We start from the raw sequence: 17783 nt of genomic DNA on the forward strand, positions 1-17783 counted from the left end.
GTTGTCCTCATAGGATACTTGGCATGAGTACACCCGAGGAGGCTTATTCTGGTAAGAAGCCTGATCTTTCTCATTTGAGGATTTTTAGTGCTAACGTTTACATGCATGTGACGAAGGATGCCAGAAAGAAGTTGGAGCCGACTGCAGAGGTTGGGATATTTGTGGGGTACACTGATACGCCCCACAACTATCGTGTGTATTTGCCAGACAGTGGTAAAACTGTTGTGCGACGGGATATAAAATTTCAGGAGGAGAAAGCCATGAAGTGTTCGCTTGAGAGGGAGCTACACTTGCATGTAGATGAGGAGCTATTAGTTCCTAAGGATGAGCTTCAGGACGTGGATCAGCCACAGGACGAGGTTCATGGAGTGGAAGAGACCACTCATGCAGCGCCAACCATCAGAGGGCGAAAGCGCTTGACAGAAGCTGAGCGACTGGCTCAAGATGCAGAGAAAGTTGTAGGACCACCTACAGCCCAACGCAGGCAGAGACAGTCACCTGATCGGTACACTGGATACATGGCTCTTATGAGCAAGTGTGTTGTGACTGAGCCATCCTCTTTCGAGGAAGCTGTGGAGGATCCCGCATGGGTAGACGCCATGGTGGAAGAGTATGATTATATTGTCAGAAACAGTGCATGGGAGATTGTTCCTAGACCGGAAGGGAAATCAGTGGTGGGTTCGAGATGGATCTACAAAGTTAAGCAGGCAGCTGACGGGAGTGTGGAGAAGTACAAGGCAAGATTTATTGCCCGAGGCTTTTCACAGATTGAGGGGATCGATTATGAGGAGACCTTTGCACCTGTCGCAAGGTATTCTTCCATACGGACGATTCTTGCTCTCTCAGCGCAGATGGGATGGCACATTCATCAGATGGATGTGAAGACTGCGTTCCTCAACGGAGTCATTGAGGAGGAGGTGTACATTGAGCAACCCGAAGGCTTTGAAGTCTTCAGCAGTGAGTCGCATGTGTGCAGGCTCAAGAGAGCGCTGTATGGGTTGAAGCAAGCACCACGTGCTTGGTACACACGGATAGACAGCTATTTCACAGGACTTGGATTCTCCAAGAGCGAGGCGGATCCGAACCTATACCAGATTGTGGTGGAGGGTAAGTTGCTTATCATTGTACTGTATGTTGATGATTTGATTCTAACGGGTGATGAGCTGTTGATACTATCATGCAAGAAGGATCTTGCTATAGAGTTTGAGATGAAGGACTTGGGCCTCCTTCACTATTTCCTAGGATTGGAAATATGGCAGCGCAGTGGTGGACTGTTTGTTTCTCAGGGCAAGTATGCTCGGGAGATACTGGAGAAGTTCAACATGCATGGCTGCAAGCCTGTTGATACTCCTCTTCCTGGAGGTTGGAGGAAGGAGGATGCCACTTCGGGAGAAGAAGTGGATGCCACTGTTTATCGACAGTTGGTGGGGTCGCTGATGTATTTGGTCAATACACGACCTGATATATGCTATGCAGTTAACCAGCTTTCACAAGCTATGGTTAAGCCTACCAAGCTCTTCTGGAAGGCGGGCAAGCATGTATTGCGCTACTTGAGAGGCACATCGGGATATGGTTTGTGGTACAGACAGGAGGATGAGGTGAAGCTATGTGGCTTCACGGATGCAGATTGGGCAGGGAGCCCAACAGACAGAAAGAGCACATCAGGAGGGGTCTTCAGTATCGGATTGACAGCAGTTTCTTGGTACAGCAGGAAGCAGAGATCCGTGGCACTCAGTTCAGCGGAGGCCGAGTATATGGCAGCAAGTTTGGCTGCATGCGAGGCTATATGGATGAGGAAGATCCTGGTTGGTTTGTTCGGTTCTCATTTGGATCCTACTGTGATTTACTGTGATAACCAGAGTTGCATTAAACTCTCGGCTAATCCTGTATTTCATGATAGATCTAAACATATTGACATCAGGTACCATCATATCAGAGATTGTGTGCAGCGGAGGATCATGTTACTTTCGTACATTCCAACGGAGGATCAGGATGCTGATATTCTGACGAAGGCTCTCACCAGGAGCAAATTCGAGTACCACCGAGGCAGGATAGGGGTTGTTGATAATCCATATCTTGTCGAGAGGGAGTGTTGAGATTGCAACAAGATGATGGAGCTTAGTGAAAAGAGTCGCCTTCACTAAGTGGGCCCGCAGGCTATTTTTTGGCGCAAGTCTATTTTTAGACTATGTCTATTTTTAGACATATGGATCATGTCTATGTTTATGGATGATTGATCAAGTTGGGAAAAATAGATGGACTTCTATTTTTGATGAAAGTGTGAGTGATCACAGTGTGAGTGATCAAGTCTATTTTTAGACTGGCTATCAAAAATAGAAAAGTCAAATATTATTATCTCACAATAATATTTGGACTATAAACTTAATCTTATTCTCTTGGAGCACTTCAGTTTGAGCTACGGAAGTGGCACATGCAGCTGTCAGAAGGAAATTCGTTTTTCTTATGAGTCAGTTGAGTTGTTGCGTGCATGACTTCAGTTAGAACTCAAGTGAGTTGAGTTTAGTGGACTGGAGGTACAGTTGATGGAGTTGTGTTCAGTTTAACTTAGTTAAACTGGTTGTAGTTAGTCTAACTGCAGATAGACTAATGATGAGTTGTTAAACTAATTATTAACTCATAATACAACTAAAGAATACATCAGTTAACTCAGTTGCATGTCAGTGCATGTTCAGTTCAACAGGGACAGGTGGTAGAGAATCAGATTGCTATCAGTTGTGACTATAGTTGTGCACCAGATCTTGCACAATCAAAGGATTGAGTATGCCAATGAGTTTGCTCACGTATTTGGCCCGCATTTTAGCCTTTGCTCACGTCCACAAAGAGTGAGTGACTATGTTGCAGGTGAAAATCGAGTTTGGGAAGCAATTCTCATCAGTTCTTGAGTAGGTATTGAGCAGTGGAGGCAGGCAAGCAGTGGAAGAGATTTGGAGATCAGATCTGAGCTGTATTGTGTGTAACAGAGGTGGAGATACTTGTGAGAAGTATTATGCTGTGTAATGTTACATGACTCAATCATTAATATACAGATAGTTGGGGTTTTTAGCGCGATGCTTTCCCCGGGATACATACTGTGTTAATGTGTGAATGCTCTTGATGTTTTTATTGTTATTGATGCTGCTATATTCTTGATCAACGTAGAGGAGCTTATGTATTGTGTATGTTTTCCGCATTAGTACATGATCAGGATAATCTCCATTGAATATGTGTTAAATTATTCAAAATTTCTACAGAGGGTTGAGAAGTTGTGGGATTAGAGAGATAAATGAACATATAGATATTGAAGCCCCAACTTCTGAGTATAATGCTTTCTATGGGATTGCATTAGAGATCCACTTCAGTCCATCTGAAAAATCTGAGAGTTTTAAGAATGCACAAATTTATTTTCTCCCAAATGGAGGACATAGATTCTTATTCATTTTTGAAGATGTGATGATTCCATTCTTTCGATGTTTCCCAAAGGAGAAAGCCTGGAAAGAGAACCTAGATTTTGTTGAGGATGGGATTTTGACATAAGAGTGCTAACTTTTCTTAGGGCTATATTGTTCTTTGCTTTAGATAATTGAGTTTCTTCATTTACATATTAAATTCACCCCACAACATCATAGCATTATTCAATTTTACCACATTATTCAGCAACATATGCAATTATATAGAAAGAAAAATATCATCATCAATGCAGTGCAACTTAAAGCAATAAGAGAAGAAAATCATTCATACATAGAGACACCAAGATTGGTAGGAGACAAGGGAAAAACCCACTATGGGGAAAACCTTTTGAAATTCTTTTTCTTATTAGATTGTCATAAAATGTTCATCAAAGAGAGAGTACAATAATCCATATCTTCAACTATAAAACTATCCAGCAAAATGAACTAATAAACATCCATGAGATGAGCCCAACAATGCTAATAATCAAAACTCTGATTCAAAAGCCTACGGTCCACTGTTATTGTATGTGGCCAATTGTCGAGTTTTGTAAAAATCAAACCCAAGATTGCAACCGAATACAAAGAGTGTATGTGCATACGGCCAAAACCCTCCAACAACACTCATGAGCCTACGTGCCTCCTGTTGCAATCGAAAAATGCTTGTATCATCCTAGTGGTTGGAAACCAAAACCCTAGATCTCAAGTGTGACATTTGGACCCTGGAAATTTCAGACTTGTATGAACCAATTTCCACGAACCACCTCAAACCTGTGCGAGACAAACCAAAGAAAGAAGAATGATCATGATCATGTCCAAATGAGGGTCACTTGACTTGTATTTATAGCCATCCATGGGTGTCCAATTTCTCCTTTTTGTCGACCTGTCCTTTTGTGTACATGTGGGCTTCAATTCAAAAATACACTTTCCCTTATCGAGATCAAGTACTTCAAAAGTCAAAATTGGTCCTCTCGAAAAGAGGAATCTAGTCCCATGATTGGAATTTGTCACTGAGCTTCCAAATTAACACTCCCTCTCAGCTAGGGATAAATTCAAATTGTATAATGTAATCATCGCAAGTATCATGTCACCAAATCATATCCTATCTCAAGTATCTCATCATCAAATGTTGTCATTTCTCATCTTGGCTCATCTCTTTTTATCCTTGCTTATCTCTTGCTTTTCTCTGATCATATGTTGAACACACTTGAATATAAAAGAAGAATAATTTGACATTGGAGGGGAGGCCAAGCTACCACCCCCTATCTATCGAGGAGCCACTGCTACCACATGGAATCACTGCCAACAAAGAGACCAATGCTACTAACTGAGAAGCATCAAAGAGATTATCATCAGGGATCCCTGCTCAACATGGAACCTGTTGTAGCTACTATAAAAACCCGTCCAAAAATTCAGGAACCCTAAAATTTTTGGAGCCCCTGTATCAGGCGGAGCTGCCAACACCGCTAGGATCTTCTCAAAGAGTTCAACAATCTCAAAGAACCTTGGAAAAGTATAAGTTTTCTGCTAAGTAAAGCTAAGTCACTAGTTCCTACCTAAGTGGGTCGGTCATTGTGTTAGAACATGAGTAAAGCTAAACCTAGTGACAATTATGAATCACAGGTCGCATAGGTCGTGAGGTCGTATCTTCCTTCTCGTACTTCCATGCGACCCTTGTGACCTTGCGACCATCTGAGTCGCAAAATTCGCATAGGTTGTGAGGTTGTACCATCCTCACGCATACATGGTGTCGAGAGATAAAAAGGTGTCTTTTTAACTCCTAATTATCTTCACATTAATTGTCAACCCAGGGACGATTTTTATTTCAAGAGTGTACTCAGCTTGAGGCGGCTATTTACTCAAGAGTAATGTTTTGCAGTATAGTGCTTAAAAGTAAATGGATGCTTGAAAAGAAATCTAACTACAACAACATAAACTCAAATGCTCTGAAATCCAACTATTCACTCAGCAAACATCAATAGAGGATACAATAGCAATAACTCATTCCTCTAGAGATTGATGCAATTGAAATCAAACTGGAACAAGACAATCAATCTGGGAACGAGGAAGCAATAACCAATGTTCTCTACAGTTGAGAGTCCTACTTTAAAGCAATTAAAAGGAAATAGAAATTGAACTAAAGCTGCTATTGAAAGTAAACTAGGAAAACTCTTTAAACGCAAACTCTTTGCAATTAATCAACATAAATGAACAACCAAGTAAATAGGCAGCAAACTGTAATTAAAGGAATTAAACAATGAATCATATTTAATAAATCTGAACAACAAACTCTAATTAATGGAATCAAATAACCAACAATCTGTAATGAATATCAAAGTTTGCAATGAACAACGAAGCTTTACATTTGAAATGAACAACATAACAATATATGTTGGAGAGGATAATAATCTCTGTTATGATGGAAAAGAACAGCCACGCAATTCAATCTCAACTTGTGCAGTAAAACAATTTCATAAAATACTATAACAGCACGCTGTAAAAACATGAAACTGTAAAGTAATGCAATTTAAAGGAATAGGAAATAAATCAAACCATCACATGATAGCAATTGTAAAGCTATAATATACAGCAGCAGCGTAATCCACCAGAGGCTGGTCCCTTAGCCGCCAACGGATGCTGCTGGGCTATATCAGATGAGAAGAACGAATAGCAACTCCCAACTCATATATTAATCATCAAACTGTGAAATCATTACAACAGTAGAAGCTTTGAGAATTACAATGGTACTGCAACAATCTCCTTTTCCTCCTATTCTATCCTATCCCATCATGAATAATCCATCATCATTCTCGAATCTCCAATTCTGAATCCTAAATTCTCATCATTTTTCCCCTCCCCATCTTTGATCTCTGTTTTCATTTAAATAGAGAGATCAGAGAGCAGTTACAACAGAGATAATTACAACATGATTTCTATTACAAAATTGGTTTTCTTCTAACCAATTGATCAACAAGAAAATATATTTCCATCTATCTTTCAACAAGAGCAAGGCGAATTTGGCTTTGCAGCTGAGATTTGGGAAACGGCCACACAACAAATCTCAGAAAATCATGCTCAAAGAACCCTGTGTTTCTCTCAATACAAGCCGAATTTGGGAAAACCATTATTTACTAAAGTTAATTTGGTCCGTTCTGGACAAAACCCATATTCTAGATTTTCCATATTCGTCTTCATTTGCTCATAATCTCAACCGCAAAACTGTCACTTCTTATTCCAACGAATTTCTGAGTTGGCACTTTTAATGATCAAATCTTCAATCTGGAAATTGTATTGGAGGCTAAAAATGGTATATAATGTTACAACCACTTTATTAAAACTATCATTGATAAAATCAAGCATAATCATAAATTTATTAGAAATAAAGGAAAATAAATAATATTCATCCATAAGAGCATAAATCATTATAAAATGGATTTATATAATAAATTATAATAAATGACATGGTAAAGAAGAATAAAAATGGATGAAATAAGTGTTAAAAAGTGGTCGTATTCACGGCCCAACATACCCCCACACTGAATATATTACATGTCCTCATGCAACAAAAACTGAATATATTGCATGTCCTCATGCAACCCAAAGACAAAACCCATGTGTTAACCAAGCAATAAAAAAATTGTTCACCCTAGTTCATGAAATGGATAGAACAAATGAATTCTTCCTTAATTAATGAATATTCAATTTTTAGCAATCTTGATGAAGGCATAATAATTTTTACATTGACGTTTAAGTTATGTGTATATGAAGTTGCAACACAATATGATATAAGTAACAACAAACTTCATTAACCATTTTCTCAGAACTACAAACCAGATTTTGTTGAAAGTGTGCAAGTAGATTTCTACTATATTAATGCCTCTATGATCCAAAAATTAGATCGTTTTGATGCACAGATCATGAGATATAAACAAATGGCTGTAGGTGAGAGTGCATGATTTCTGAAATTGTATGAACCAATTTAATTTGAAATTATCTGGGTTTGTGTATTTTAATGATACGTCCAAAAATCACAAGAATTGAGTTTATAGTTTTAAAAATATTATGGAAATCAATTTCTACACTATGTAAAAATGAAATTGTATGCCTTAAATGAGAAAGAAAGTAGAAAACATCCATCATGCGTAGCAATTCCTCCCCCTCTCTGAAAAATTAGCATGCCCTTATGCAATGCTAGAAAACAAATGAGGTGGTTGCTACCAGCTGTTGAATTCTATGCTTGGTGTAAAACAACATGGAATAAGGGAGGTGTTCAGAATGAATAAGAATATCAATGGTTGATAAAGAATATGAATGACATGGTCATAAGAACGAAATGAATGAAAGCAACACTCCCCCAAACTGAAAGAGAATATGTCGTTGAAAAATGGGAAGTGGTAAAGATGTGGAATGAAGGATAATAAATAATGCTCAAAATGGATTTTCATTAAATCCTCCTAAATTCGTAATAAATCAGAAAATTATGCTATTTTACCTCAATTTTTACCTCCAGAATGACATATATGGATTAGCATTTGTTGAAGCTGGTGTAGATAGAGTTGGTGCTGAAAGTGATACAAAAGGTAGAATCCAGGCAAGCACATCATGTCGGAAGAATTGTTCACGTTCGCGCGTTGCTCGAGCCGCTTTAGTTGCAATAGTGTGGTCACGCTGCGAATAGAGTTCTGCCCATACTTGTTGTTCTCCTGTAAACAAATCATTATTTTGCATACAATGTTCTTGAATCCATAATGTTAGGTTTGAATAGCAACAGATAAGATGCATGCAAATATTTCAATCAGAAAAACTTTTGTATACATGCAATACTGATATGTTGTCGAATCAACAAGTTATGGCAGAGTGCAGTAATCATATCACATGCTATCCCATAATGCATACATTCCCCCTCCAATTGGAAAAGGGATTTTATTACCATAAAGCATATGAAAGGTGTTATGCTGATGACAAGGCAAGGGAATGAACAATACAACAGTGAATAAAGCAGAGTACATATATCAATGATAGGACAGCAAGAGTTATGGTTATAATGAGAGCAGAGTGTGTAAAGATAGTTATGAATAAGAGATAGGACGCTTTGGATTGATGACAAGTTATGAAAAAGAGAAAAAGGACAGCAATATGCTAAAAAGATACTTTGCTGACAGTATTCTAGTTGAAAATGATGCGATTGATCTGAAAACAATTTCTCATGTGTAAAGGTTCAAAATAGGGAAAAGAAATTAAGGAAATAACTTCTTTGATAAAAAGAAAAAATAAGAAAAGGGTATTATACTAATAATTGATGATAAGATATAACTTCAATACCATAAGCAGAGCCTCTGCTGCCAGTAGGCGTCCATAGCCTCGGCAGGGTTGCTTTTTAAACCATGTGAGCTAGGATCCTCAATTTATAAATGGAGAGTTACAATGTTGTTCTATAGAAGAGATCAGTGTGTTGGTGTGGTAACCAGAAAACCACACTGCCATTCACTGGGATGTAGCAAAAGTGATCAGGCCGGCTCGTGATGAGACCTCCTGTTCCAAGGATAATTTGGCTATCCAATGGATCATAACCCTGGTGTGGTGGCCATAATGGGAATGTCACTTTGTTACAACCTCATGAACATGGTAGGATGGCTCGTAATGAGACCCCCTATCCACATCTATGAACAAAATTTTGTTGTTATTACACATTTTTATGATAAAAAGAGGGAGGCTCAGTACTCCTTAAGAGCGACGACGCCAAAATGTCGAGCAATAAAAAGGTGTCTTTTTAACTCCTAATTATCTTCACATTAATTGTCAACCCAGGGGCGATTTTTATTTCAAGAGTGTACTCAGTCTGAGGCGGCTATTTACTCAAGAGTAATGTTTTGCAGTATAGTGCTTAAAAGTAAATGGATGCTTGAAAAGAAATCTAACTACAACAACATAAACTCAAATGCTCTGAAATCCAACTATTCACTCAGCAAACATCAATAGAGGATACAGTAGCAATAACTCATTCCTCTAGAGATTGATGCAATTGAAATCAAACTGGAACAAGACAATCAATCTGAGAACGAGGAAGCAATAACCAATGTTCTCTACAGTTGAGAGTCTTGCTTTAAAGCAATTAAAATGAAATAGAAATTGAACTAAAGCTGCTATTGAAAGTAAATTAGGAAAACTCTTTAAATGCAAACTCTTTGCAATTAATCAACAGAAATGAACAACAAAGTAAATAGGCAACAAACTGTAATTAAAGGAATTAAACAACGAATCATATTTAATAAATCTGAACAACAAACTCTAATTAATGGAATCAAATAACCAACAACCTGTAATGAATATCAAAGTCTGCAATGAACAACGAAGATTTACATTTGAAATGAACAACATAACAATATATGTTGGAGATGATAATAATCTCTATTATGATGGAAAAGAATAGCCATGCTATTCAATCTCAACTTGTGCAATAAAACAATTTCATAAAATACTATAACAACACGCTGTAAAAACATGAAACTGTAAAGTAATGCAATTCAAAGGAATAGGAAATAAATCAAACCATCACACGGCAGCAATTGTAAATCTATATTATACAGCAGCAGCGTAATCCACCAGAGGCTGGGCCCTTAGCTGCCAGCGGATGCTGCTAGGCTACATCAGATGAGAAGAACGAACATCAAATCCCAACTCATATATTAATCATCAAACTGTGAAATCATTACAACAGTAGAAGCTTTGAGAATTACAATGGTACTGCAACAATCTCCTTTTCCTCCTATTCTATCCTATCCCATCATGAATAATCCATCATCATTCTTGAATCTCCAATTCTAAATCCTCAATTCTCATCATTTTTCCCCTCATCATATCTGATCTCTGTTTTCATTTAAATAGAGAGATCAGAGAGCAGTTACAACAGAGATAATTACAACATGATTTCTATTACAAAATTGGTTTGTTTCTAACCAATTGATCAACAAGAAAATATATTTCCATCTATCTTTCAACAAGAGCAAGGCGAATTTGGCTTTGCAGTTGAGATTTGGGAAACGGCCACACAACAAATCTGAAAAAATCGTGCTCAAAGAACCCTGCGTTTCTCTCAATACAAGCTGAATTTAGGCAAACCATTCTTTGATAGAGTTAATTTGGTCTGTTCTGGACAAAACCCATGTTCCGGATTTTCCAGATTCTTCTTCTTTGCTCATAATCTCAACTGCAAAACTATCACTTCTTATTCCAACGAATTTCTGAGTTGGCACTTTTAATGATCAAATCTTCAATCTGGAAATTGTATTGGAGGCTAAAAATGGTAAATAATGTTACAACCAATTTATTAAAACTATCATTGATAAAATCATGCATAATCATCAATTTATTAGAAATAAAGGAGAATAAATAATATTCATCCATAAGAGCATAAATCATTATAAAATAGATTTATATAATAAATTATAATAAATGACATGATAAAGAAGAATAAAAATGGATGAAATAAGTGTTAAAAAGTGGTCGTATTCATGGCCCAACACATGGATGTAACTATGCAACCCTTGTGACTTCGCGACTTGTCGGGTCGCAAGGTCACATCGTCCTCATGCATACATAGATACGACTATGCGACCCTTGCGACTATGCGACCCTTGCGACTTCACGACTTGTCGGGTTAGAAGGTCACATAGGTCGCAAAGTCACATGTCAGACCCATGCGACCTTGCACGTGCGACCAAAGTTATATAAGGAAGGTAGCCCAACCTCATTTGTAACTGCTCCTTTAGTCGCAGGGAGAGCTAGGAAAGTCTGCGACTTGGGTGCGCGTGTGTATTTCTATGGGTAAGTAATTGTTCACCTTCCTAGCAATAATGATTTTCTCCCAGGTGTCTCTATTTGCATCCCCTGACCTTTGGCATCCCCTCGCCCTGGGGTCTTAGCTTATTTTACTTAGCTTTTCCACATCATTTTCCTAAAACGGTTGCCCTGGATGCTTTCACTCTTCTTGGACCCAGACATCGGCCTTTTCTCTACTTTTAACTTCCCATTTTTCACCAGTAAGCCTAAATTTACTTGTTTGGATGAGACCTAGACTTAATAAAGCTACTCAGAGTCTCTCTGATCTTTTTAAAGCCTAAGTTTCGTGTCTTGAGGCCGCGATATCCCTTTTCCCGTGACCTTGCAACCTTGCGACCCCCATCGTCTTGCGACTTGCGACTTGCGACCATGCAGCCCGTCTTCTTGACTTGTGACTTTGCGACCCCTAGAAATCTGTGATCTATGCAATAAGCCACTTAGTTGCATTTCTATACCTGCAACCTTGTGACCTGCCTTCCCTGCGACTACCCTACCATGTACCGAAACCATTTTGTTTTACATTTTTAATTCATTTTCATGCCGTCTCTCTCATCGTGGGACTGTATTTTTGACATGCCACGTGGCGTAGATCTAGAGTACATATCCATCTCTTCCTTCAAAGATGAAATGGATCCCCCTACCACTAAGGTTTCTCACAGGGGCTCAGGAAGCAGGTCATGGGAGGCCAACCAAGACAAGGAGCTACCCATCTTTGAGGGCACTGCTTGTAACATCAGCAAAACCACATGGCTCTCCTGGTACAACATCTACGAGGAGTTTTCGAAATCAAAAATTCTAGAATCCTAGGAGGATTTTCAAGTATACATAAACGTCAAAAGGTCAAGGTTACACAAGGTAGCGGCGTACCCCTCGGTCTTCCCATTCTCAAAAAATATTGAATGGATCTTGTAATGTATAGACACCGAGTCCTCGATGATCAGGGACCATGATGGGGCACCCATAGCTGCCATCTCCCCAATAGATATCAGCACCTACTACAGACTCCCTAAGAAATAGGAGGTTTTTAATACCAGGTGACTCGTCGAGTTCGTCACCCCAGTGAAGGACATCCTAAAGGAATGGTGGAAATACCCTTCGAAGTTCCAGGTCAAAACAAATCAGCCTTACAAGACAAAGGGATTGCACAAGATATATTAGTTAATTGTTTCAATGATGTGAAGGTAGACTGCAACATTTTTTACAGCACCTGGGTCCCCTCATGTATGTTGCTGCCACCCGCAGAACCATTTTTAATCGGGCAAGCATCCTTTCCTCATCCTTGAAAACGAACATAGCTATTGCCAAGCTCCCACAACTGGAACAACCTCCGAATTTCTATATGTCTTCATACCTCCTCGACGTTGTCTGCTTGAGATGCTACTTTGAGAACTAGAGCTACAACTAGGGCCCATCAACAGCTAGCCCTGTGCACATCCATTACAAAGTTTTTTGGGACATGGGTTACAAAGGCATGCTAGATATAATCTCTGAAACTTTCATCAGCCCGTTGTACCAGCTACTATTTGGGGACGAACCACCATGCATGTCCAAGAGGGCTATGAAGACAGTGGTCAAGGTAGTGCACTAGTTTCCCATTGAAGAAGGAACATTCGTTAGAGTGTTCGTTACCCATAAGACTTTGCATGCCCTACCCAAGTTTTTCACAGACAAGACGCTCTTGTGAGAGGTTTGCTACCAAATAATGCAGGGTTTTTCAAGGATATTGAACAAAGGAAAACAAAAACCTTGGCCTGCCTTCCCTCTCACCAACAAAGCATATGTGGTAGAAAATTTCAAATAGGTAGAGGTAGAGGCCGATTCATTGAAGGGAAGCCACTTTGTGACCCTCAACTACCGAACATATGATCCTAAGAGAGTTGTGGCCGCCCATTGCAAAAAGGAAAAATTTAGTTGGTCTTATTCTCATACGAAAAAGGATCTCGAAGATGGGATTAAAAACTGGTATAACGCTACAAGGGAACTTAGCCCAAGCGAGAAACGGGCCACAAAAGATGAGATCTAAGACGATTCCTAGGAAGACATGAGCCTCAAAGAAATAGCTTCCACCATAAATAAAAATCAGCACGAGGCACCAAAAGGCACCAGGGAATCTGAGAACCGAAAAGGAAAAGAGGTCAAAGACACCGTGAGCGACCACGAGGAGGAAGATGCTGCGCTGGAACAAAGGAATGCCAACTTAGCAAGGAGGAAGTAAGAGCTTAAAAGGCAAAGGGAGCTAGAGATAAAATGACCTCAAGATTCCAGCAACCAGGGCCAACTTGGGCTTGACATTCTAGAACTTGCCATTATTGAATTATTGAATTAGATTGATAGCTATTTTTTGTGACGTATTTTCTACAATAGCATAGAACACTTTGTGAATATGAAAGGTAATGTAGAATACCAAAAGTCATTTTTGTGAATATGAAAGGTCGTGCGGAATACCAAAATTCATCAGGTAGATGAAAGGTCATGAGGAAGTTCAAGAGTCAAGGGTAGGTCAAGAGTCACTCTCACCCTATAAATATACCCTCATGCCTCATTTGTATGGACCTTTTGCTGAGGACACTTTTGGAGACATATACATTTCTTAAGAGAATTTATGTTCTTCTAATTTATGCAAGGAGTGATTGTACGTTTCCACTATTGGATTCTTCAAATCTTTTATGTTCTAATGCCATGAGTATTTTCTTCACTTGATGGATCGGATGTTCCTGAAAGCTCTTTGATGTGTGGTTTCCTCATATGCTATCTCATACTCCAAACTTTGTGTTGCTTCGTATGAATGGTATTTGATTCGCTAACTCTATGCTCATGCCAGTGAACTATTTCTTTGGTATTGGTATAATCTGTTTTGACTGCACCTTTGTTTATGCTTATAAATGTTTGATCGTTGTGAACTGATTTACAATTATTAAGCATTTTATCTTGGCAAACATGAGTCTTATTTGAAGCCTGCTATCAGTAAATTTACGTAGATTTATGTTGTTTATAGTCTAGCTATTCATGGTTTATGTGGCATAAGATATTTGTCAATTATTTCCTTGTATTTATTGAGGTACATGCTTTCAATTGAGTTGATATTTTTCCTTCATTCGAAGCAGGCTCAAGAAAATTGAATGGCAGCTAGGCCTACATACCAGAAGGGACCCCTATCACAAACGGTGCAGGCTATAGTTGGGAACCTACACCGGGGAGGTCCCCTTTGATGTTGGCGGAAGATGCTAGCCCGTCAACAGATTTGGCGCTAGAAGGAGGGCCATGGAAAGTACTAATCCACACCCTCACACTGAAATTTCCCATCAAGGAAGTAACCAACCTCGGCCTCCCACGCCACCTAAAATACCATACAATCCCCCGTACAAGCCACCCTTCACAAGGCCACTTCAAGAAGAATCCCAACTTCCCCCTCTCGAGGATGCTCCTAGAGGAGAGGAGCTTCCCATTTTCGAAGTCACTAGTGAACAACTTAGGGCTCTGTGCCCTATTACTCAACAGTTCGCCAGGGGTCTGTAATGCATTCCCGCTACTAACTCCCTATCCAATATGTGCACCTCTACACTTCAACACATGCATCAAGGCATCCTTGTTAACTCTATATCACAGTTAATCGACCTAGCACTGGATGACTATGCGGATGGTTTTGAGAGGCTATCTATTAAAGGGTTGGGGAGCCAACCTGAAGATGAGGGAGGTGACCCTAGGAATACCTTCACCGGTGAAAATAACCGGTTACACCGGGAGGAGATATAGGGGAATGATCGACGTATCACTGAAGAGACCCTTGTTAACAATCAACCTCTCACTGGGGCACTCAAGGTATCTTAGGACAGGGAACCAGTGATTACCTTAAAGACCGTATAAACTTGTACAACAATCAACATATCCTGAGAAACCCGAGGAATACTAGGAATGTGAGAAACACTAGATATCTAGGACAACTCATAGTACCTCGAGGAGAAGGCAGGTGACCCCCTCGCACCAGCGAGGGATCAGACACAAATAGTCAACCAGAAGGCAATGACCGCTACCTCCTTTTAAACCCTAGAGGAAATCGCCACCCACCACCACTGGTATGGATGTCTCAATCCCCATTCAACCTTAGAGGCCTACTCCATGACATGCCTCACCATTCTGAGAAACACCTCCCTTAGTTCGATCCTGAGAAAGGGACCTCAAATGACGACAACATTAGCAATTTCTACCTAGATTTGTAGATGATCAAGTTCCAGTACACTGATGTAGCATGTCATTTATTCCTGCACACCCTTGAAAATAAAGTAGCCACTTGGTATCGGTCGCTACCCGTCGCCTCCATCCACACTCGGGAAGAGTTTAGGAAAACATTCCTGGACAAATTCTCAGAAGACAAGACAACTTCTATGCTCCTTACTGAGCTCAGCATGTTGAAATGTCATAAGAAAGAGAAGGTGAAAGATTTCAATCAATATTTCACCACCATTTTGAATAAGTTCCCTATGGATGTAGCCCTTGATGATTCCATCATGATTGATTATTACACCAGGGCCCTGCCAAGGGATATTGCCGTGTTTGTTAAACGCGAAGCAAAACTCACCTTAGTAGAGAACTTTGCTACTGCGCTCGAAGTCGAAAATGACCTTCTTTCTATCGGTGCCTTAGAGCATGAGTCCCGAGAGGATGCAAAGTCCTTTGGGAAGAAGAATTGGACCTCATCAAGTAAAATCGTAGATAAAGACAAAGATTCCTTCAATTTCAAGGGACTGGCCAAATCCCTAAAACAATTGACTAACGAAGTGTCTGAGCTAAAGAGAAGAACCAGTGACGCTTCGGGAGGAGCAAAACCCACTAAGCCCTTTTTCCGGAAAACTAACAACCTCCCCCCTAAAGTGTCACAAACATCCAACTCAACCTTCAATGTGGAGGAGCTAGGAAAAGATAACTTCTGCACTTTCCATCAGGCCTCCCACTCTAAGAAGACCTGCCTGCAGTGGCTCCATAACATGACTGCCGTAGTCACCCAGCTGTTAGAAGATCAAGCCACCGGGGAGGGGAAGAAGAAACTAATGATTCTGAAGAGGACGACTCCCCTCCCGACGATGATGCTCCATCTACTGTATTAACCTTTGAATTCATCCATGGGGGGGAAGTGTTCGCTGCTCAAGAGGCCATCATTGGAGACGCTCCCCTCAAGCTCTCCAAAAGTTACAACCTTAGGACTAAAGGTATTGTGCTGAACTCTACTCTAGAAGACAAGAAAAGAGCATTGTTATGAAGGATCTAGCGCCCCACCAATACCAGCCAGCCATCCATTTCTTCAGCTAGAGAGATGAATGATTTAAGCCCTAACAAGTCACCAACTAGTACAATAGGAGACTCATCCACACCTAGAAATTCGCCCAAAGGGGTTACGGCTAAAACTACCTTGACAACATAGTGCTCGACACACGAATCTTCATATGTAGATTTAGATTACAATATCATCGAATATTTGAAGAAAAATTGAGCTAATATCCCTTTGTACGAGTTATGCAAGTTTACTAGTTAGCGTGAGTTAATTGCCAAAGCCTTCGCCTTTTCTCCTATCCCTTCAAAATCCTACACATCAAACAAGGGGAACTCTACAAGACAATCCACAGCTGTGGTCAATCTTCAAGCCATAGTGAATGCCACAAAAAGTAACTCGAGAGGCTCGACCCCTCCTTTCCTCTTAACCTTCGAGATGTTAAATTTTAATGTTCACAATTGCCTTGTCGATTTTGGCGCGTCGACCAATGTCATGCCCTGGTCAGTATGCAAGAAGCTAAATATTCAACTAGAAAAAACTGACACCAAAATCATCCAACTCGACAGGTCTCAAGTTCTGGCTGTGGGAGAATTAAATAATGTCATCATTCGGTTATCTTCTGATTCTTGAGTTCACCAGTGTATTGACATAATCGTTGTAGACATTCCAGAAGCCTACGACCTTCTTCTCAGCAGAGATTGGTCCTGTAAGCTTCAGGGCTACTTCACCATAGACTGGTCCCACTTATGGCTACCTTACAAGGGAAGGAATAACCAGATCAGGGTCAATAGTGAGCCTTTTATGAAGCACACCGTCACTGACCTGGAGGGCTCTAATGAGCCAATTAGCTATGCCCAACAAGAGCTGCGAATGTGCCTCCTAGAGTCCCTATTCGGGTGCTATCAACCTCAGACATCAACCGTTCCCCCGGATACCCAAGTTGAAATTCCCATGCAAACCCAAGCCTTGATAGCGAAGTTTGCGCCTTAAATTTACATACGTCAAGTTTACCTTCCCTCAGTACCGAGACGTGGACATTGTATTACGACGGTTCTAAAACTCACGACGAAGCGGGGGTAGGGTGTGTCTTGCTAGATCCCAAGGGGAATAGGTTCTTGATCTCCTATAGGTTAGAGTTCGAATGCACCAATAATATTGCAGAATATGAGGCATTGGTCCTCGGCCTAAAAAATGCCATCGACCTAAAACCATACTGTCTAAAGGTAATCGAG

Source organism: Pinus tabuliformis, chromosome X, assembly GCF_031772625.1.
Source record: "Pinus tabuliformis cultivar Carrire ecotype Pingquan chromosome X, CPIR1, whole genome shotgun sequence".
NCBI classification, from domain to species: Eukaryota; Viridiplantae; Streptophyta; class Pinopsida; order Pinales; family Pinaceae; genus Pinus; species Pinus tabuliformis.